Source organism: Octopus sinensis, linkage group LG23 (assembly GCF_006345805.1).
Source record: "Octopus sinensis linkage group LG23, ASM634580v1, whole genome shotgun sequence".
Lineage (NCBI taxonomy): Eukaryota > Metazoa > Mollusca > Cephalopoda > Octopoda > Octopodidae > Octopus > Octopus sinensis.
Genome location: NC_043019.1, coordinates 16,061,754 through 16,068,471, shown reverse-complemented (window position 1 = coordinate 16,068,471; position 6,718 = coordinate 16,061,754). Strand labels below are relative to the sequence as shown.

Sequence of the window (6,718 nt, the reverse complement as noted above, 5' to 3'; positions counted from 1 at the left end):
CATCATCATCACTATCATCATCATCATCATCATCATCACCATCATCATCATCATCATCATCATCATCATCACCATCATCATCATCATCATCATCACTATCATCATCATCATCATCATCATCATCATCACCATCACCATCATCATCACCATCACCATCATCATCACTATCATCATCATCATCATCATCACCATCACCATCACCATCACCATCATCATCATCATCATCATCACCACCACGATCATGTTGATTTTGCTGCTGTTGGTGTTTGTTTATTCGTTTTGTTTGTCGCTGTTGTTACGTTTTGTATTTACAATTGCCTTCGTCATTAATGTTGTTGCTATTATTGTCTTCGTTATTGTGATTGTTGCTGTTGTTGTTGTTAATGACGTTCCCTGGCTATCGTTGCTCGTGCCCTTGCCCTTGCCCTTGCCCTTGCTGTTGCTATTGTTGTTGTTGTTATTCCTCTTCTTGTTGTTGTTGCCAGTGTTGCTTTTATTCTTGTCCTCGTATCCATTCCGTCTCTTTAAACCAGCCTGTCTGCCAGTTTGTCTGCCAGTCTGCCTGTCTGCCAGTCTGCCTGCCTGTCAGTCTGCCTGTCTACATGTCTGTCTGCCTCTGTTTCTGTCACTCTGTTGCACCTCTCCCTCCCACACTCTCGCTGTCTTTTGCCCTCTCTCTCTCTCTCTCTCTCTCTCTCTCCCCTTCTTACACCCATTCAGTCGGCTCTCTCCCTCACTCCTTCCTTCTCTTTGCCACTCTCTCCCCCTCTTTACCCTCACACCCCCGCTCTCCCTCTCCACCTGTCACTTTTTTCTCTCCTCTCTTTCTCTCTCTCCTCCTCCCCCTGCCCATCTCTCTCCCTTCAATTCTTTCTCTCCCTTCTGTCTCCCTTCTCTCTCCCCCTCTCTCACTATAATATATATATATTAATATATATATATATATATCTGCCCCCTCTCTCTATACGTCTACCCCTTCTCTCTATATATATGTCTGTTCTCTGTCTCCCTCTCCCCCTCTCCCCCCTCTGTATAATTATATATATATCTGCCCCCTCCTCCTCTATACGTCTACCCCTTCTCTCTATATATATGTCTGTTCCTCTCCCCCTCTCCCCCCCTCTGTATATATTATATATGTCTGCGTCTCTCTCTATGCGTCTACCCCCCCCTCTCTCTATATATATGTCTGTTCCTCTCTCCCCCTCTCTCCCCTCCCCCTCTGTATATATATATCTGCTGCCCCCTCTCTCTATACGTCTACCCCTTCTCTCTAATATATGTCTGTTCCTCTCCCTCCTCTCCCCTCTCTCCCCCTCTGTATATATATATATATATATTGCTGCCCCCTCTCTCTATACGTCTACCCCCCTTCTCTCTATATATATGTCTGTTTTCCTCTCCCCCCCTCTCTCCCCCCTGTATATATATATATATATCTGCCCCCTCTCTCTATACGTCTACCCCTTCTCTCTATATATATGTCTGTTCCTCTCCCCCTCTCTCCCCCCCCTCTGTTATATATATATGTCCTGCTCCCTCTCTCTAATGCGTCTACCCCTTCTCTCTATTATATAGTTCTGTTCCTCTCCCCCTCTCCTCCTCTCTGCCCCTCTCCCCCTCTGTATGATATATCTGCCCCCTCTCTCTATACGTCTACCCCTTCTCTCTATATATATGTCTGTTCCTCTCCCCCTCTCTCCCCCTCTGTATATATATATATATCTGCCCCCTCTCTCTATGCGTCTACCCCTTCTCTCTATATATATGTCTGTTCCTCTCCCCCTCTCTCCCCCTCTGTATATATATATATATCTGCCCCCTCTCTCTATGCGTCTACCCCTTCTCTCTATATATATGTCTGTTCCTCTCCCCCTCTCTCCCCCTCTGTATATATATATATATATATCTGCCCCCTCTCTCTATACGTCTACCCCTTCTCTCTATATATATATGTCTGTCGCTCCTCTCTCTCTCTCTTCCCTTCTCTCAACAATAGCCAACATTGTATAGTGTTCAACCATAAATCATCGATATGAACCGTCTCACCATTTTTCGATAATTTACCTTTCTGATTTGATATTCACCTATTACCTCCCTCCCTCCCTCCCTCCCATCTCTCTCCTTCCACTAACCATCCTCCCTCTCTCTCTCTCTTTCTCTCTCCCCATCATCCTCTCTTTGCCTATCCATCAACCTCCCCCTCCCTCTCTCTTCCCTTCTTTCACTGTCACTTTAGCTCTTCCTCTCCCTCTTCCTTCTCAATAAGGTGAGGTCAAGTTAATCAGTCGATTATCGATCTCTTACATTGATCACACCTTCTATCAATTTTAACTTTTCTTATTTTTATTTATTTGTTTATTTGTGGTTTGGTTCGAGGTTTCCAGAATAAATTTGACAAGTTTCCATTATTTCCCATAAAAGGTAATTATCAAGATGGATGGACGTGCGTCTGGATGAGGTAGAGCGACGGAGTACGGGTCGAGAGGTTGATGGATCGAATCCTGCATTCTGCATTGCCGTGTATTAAAATCATGATTAGGAAACTTAACAGGGAAATAGCTGAGTTCATCCAACTATAAATAGATGCCACAAGGGCTCAGTTGTGGTGTCAAAGGTTAACCCTCTTAAATCTCAACATGACACAGTCTACTCAGCTGTAAGCGGTCACGACTTTCAAATATACTCTGGGCCATCTAGCTCTGCTTGTGTATGTGTGTGCGCGCGTGTTTTGTGTACGTATTTATGCATGATGTATATATATATGTATATTATATATCTATGCATATATATATATATATATTATATATATATATATATATATATATATATATAATATATATATATATATATAGTCAATCCAAAGATGAACAAACAGGAAAAAAAGCAACGCGAGGACGTGGAATAAGTACAGTGATATATATATATATATATATATATAGTACATGTATATAAATTGGAGATGAACCACCATGTGGCAATTCAACAATGATATACTTAAATCATACCATATAGAAAAAAATTAAAGATACGATAAAACATTTATGTGTGTGTGTATGTATGTTTCTCTCTCTCTCTCTCTCTCTCTCTCTCTCTCTCTCTCTCTCTGTCTATTTACAACTTTTAATAAAATGATGTAGTGCGAAACAATTGTACCAAATTACCGGAGTCATTCTTGTTGCTTATTTTGATTATAATCACCCCGCAAATTTTTATGGATAACACCATACAAAATTCTGGTGCATCTAAATTAAGTACCATATTCATTCGAATCTAAATTTTTGATGAACCTATATATACATATATATATATAAATTTCCTTACTCTATATCTTCTTTAGAACCTTGGTCTCTATTTTCCTGATGAAGGTGACATTGTCCATACGTGAATTATAAGATTTACACCTTACCATGACAAAACGACGTCTGGAACGGCCGTAGAATTACCTCTTACCTGTTATAACCCGTTATATATATTTTTTAGAACTCTTAAAACAAATATATTTCTTTGATGTTTAAATTCCTTATTAAGGTTTCTCATTGTCGTCAATCTAACTTTTAATTTTCAATTTTTGATTCTATTTTTTTATTTTTAAATATTTAATAAGGTCTTCATATATTAGCTATATCACTCCACATATCGAATTTCTTTTTGCCTATATTTTCATGTCTATTCTTATTTCATATATTTCTTATTTTTATTATAAAATTATTCTTCTGTTCTGAATGTCTTAATGCATTTGTTGTATTAATGTATGTCATTAATTTTTGTTTCTTCTTTAGATTGTATTATTTACGATGTGTGTGTGTGTGTGTGTGTGTGTATATATATATATAAAACCTGTCTTTTGTTCTCTGTAAATCTGAACTATAAATATATATGTATACATACATACTTACACATCTATGTATACATACATATACGTATATATATATATGGGGGTTATGTGATTTTTGAACGCACCGAGAAGCTGTCAGTGGATATACTCAAATATGTGTATTGGTATACGTATATATATATATATATATATATATATATATATATACGTATACCAATACACATATATGTATACATAAATACACATATATATATATGCATAGATTCATACACACACACACACACACACACACACACACATATATATATATATATATGCATAATACATACATACGTGGTGTGTGTGTGTGTTAGTTTGGGGTTGATGTAGCTAAGTGGAGATAAGGTTTGTGACTTTAGCACAGATGTCATCCAGAGAGACACGTTCTTTTCTGTTCACGACACAGACCAACGCAACATGCACATATCCACGCACGCTTTCATAACTTATCCTTGCCCATATCTCCTTCCTTCCACTTCTCTCTCCTTCCTCATCCCCTCTCTCCCTCTCTTTTACACATACATACATACATACATACATACATACATACATACATACATACATACTACATACATGCCACATTCACACACGTACGCGTATCCACTCAACGACCAAGATGAAATTGTAATAAACTATCACTAACATATGTGTGTGTGTGTGTATCTATGTGTGCCAATGTTTTTGTATGAATGTGTATCTATCTTTTCTCTTTTACATTTTTCAGTCATTAGACTGCAGCCATGCTGGGGCACCGCCTTGCAGAATTTCAGTTGGACGAATCACCTCCACAATTTTTTTTTCTTTTTGTAAAATCTGGAACTTATCCTATGGGTTTCTGTTGCCGAAACGCAAATTTATAGTGATGGAAAGACATCAACAGCGGCTGTCAAACGGTGGTGGGAGACAAACCCGGACACAACCACACACACACACGCACGCACGCGCGCACACATACACACACACACACACACACACACACACACACACACACACACACACACACACACACACACACACACACACAAACAATTGCAGCGTGGAAGGTGTTTATAAGTCATTTAAGAAACACACAAAAACCGTTAGATTCACTTTCAACGTTTAAATTTAATTTGTCAAAATATTTTCGTCGCTTTGAGACCGCGACCTGTTCACTGACAAAATTCCGTGCTGCATACATATATATATGTGTGTGTGTGTGTGTGTGTGTGTAAAAAGGGAGAGAGATATATAGTTAGATACATAGACAGATAGATAGAACGGGCTTATTTCAGGTTCCGTCTACCTAATCCGCTAACAAGGCTTTCGTCGGTCCGAGGCTATAAAAGAAGACGCATGCCCCAGGTGCCACACAGTGGGACTAAACCCGTAGCTATGTGTTTGAGAAGCAAACTTCTTAGCACACAGCCACGCCTGCGCCTATCTTTCTAACTATCTATCTTGAACCGTTAATCCTTACACATTCTTTCCTCTCTCAATTTTTTCGAGATCTTTTCCCCTTTGAACGGCAGATCAAGAAATTAATTTTTTGTAACTAAACACTTTTAAACTTCGGACACTGGTAGAATGTGTCATATAACACATCTTTTACTCTTAGTGTTGTTGAGAAAAGTTTATATTTTCAAAGTTATTTCGTGTTAAAGTTGTCGTATTTCGGTAATTTCAACCAATCAATAACGTGTATTCAGCTGAATAAAATTACTGCCGTTGTTTATCAACAACAACTATCGGAGGTGTATTTTTCGTTTGTCACTGTTATTTATGACATCGTTCGTGCATTTGTACTGGCTTTAGTTTTAGGGTTCTACGGTTAGAATTAGGGTTTTAGGGTTAGGGTTTTAGAGTTAGGGTTAGTTTTAGGGTTAGGGATAGGGTTAGGGTTTTAGAGTTAGGGTTAGGGTTAGGGTTTTAGGGTTAGGGTTAGGGTTTTAGGGTTAGGGTTAAGGTTTTTAGGTTAGGGCTTTATAGTTAGGGTTAGGGTTTTAAAGTTAGGGTTAGGGTTTTAGGATTAGGGTTAGGGTTGGGATTTTAGGGTTAGAGTTACGGAAAAAAGTGAAAAATAAAGAAATTGGAGAGGGAGGGGTAGGGGGCAAAAAATTCTTTCCGAAAATAGTAGCTGAAAAACAGGAAAAAAAAACTAAAAGCAGTAGAAATGCACGAACGATTGTGGTGGTGCCATGAAGTAAACATGCTTCAGATACACTCGGTTTTTCATACAAACGTAACTAAGATTAAATATGTCATAAATAACAGTAACAAACGAAATATACACCGCTGGAAGTTGTTGTTGACAAACAACAGTAGTCATTTTATTCAGCTGAATGAATAAAAGCTGTTTTCAGATATGATCCATCCCATTCTTATAAAAATAATAACTCTGTCCAAACTGCTGTGCTAAACACAAATTGTCTTTTCTGTAGAGATTTAAAATTTTCAAATGAAACAAATGGTATGTGCTGCTCAGGCGGTCAGATAACATTGCCAGCACTACCAGCTCCTTCTTAACCACTTATGGATCTTCTAGAAGGAATTTCCATCCAGTCAAAGGATTTTCTGAATAATATCAGACAATACAACTCTGCAGATGACATCGTTTGATGCATCTAAGAAGATAACCTTGAATTTACGAGGACGTCAAGGGCAAGTTCCCTGTTATCCATTAATGAACAACCACAGTTCCTCCAAATTTACTTTATGAGTGATATAGGACAACAAACCCGAAGGCGGTGTCAACATTTCAGGTGATGGGTCGTGTTAGACACAGCACCGACTGCTGCAAAAGAGAGTGTATCCACTGACAGCTTCTCGGTGCGTTCAAAAATCACATAATCCCCACAGGTTAGG

The 6,718-nt window shown here is 38.7% G+C and overlaps 1 protein-coding gene across 1 annotated transcript in view; it reads right to left on the bottom strand.

Annotated features, from left to right (window-relative positions):
• Positions 1 to 6,156, bottom strand: part of LOC118767670 — a 9,172-nt gene extending 3,016 nt beyond the window's left edge. The window contains exon 1 of the mRNA XM_036512610.1: positions 6,142 to 6,156. The gene's annotated coding sequence lies outside the window, so the exon portion shown is untranslated. The remainder of the gene's footprint in view (positions 1 to 6,141) is intronic.
• Between the last annotated feature and the right edge of the window lie 562 nt (positions 6,157 to 6,718).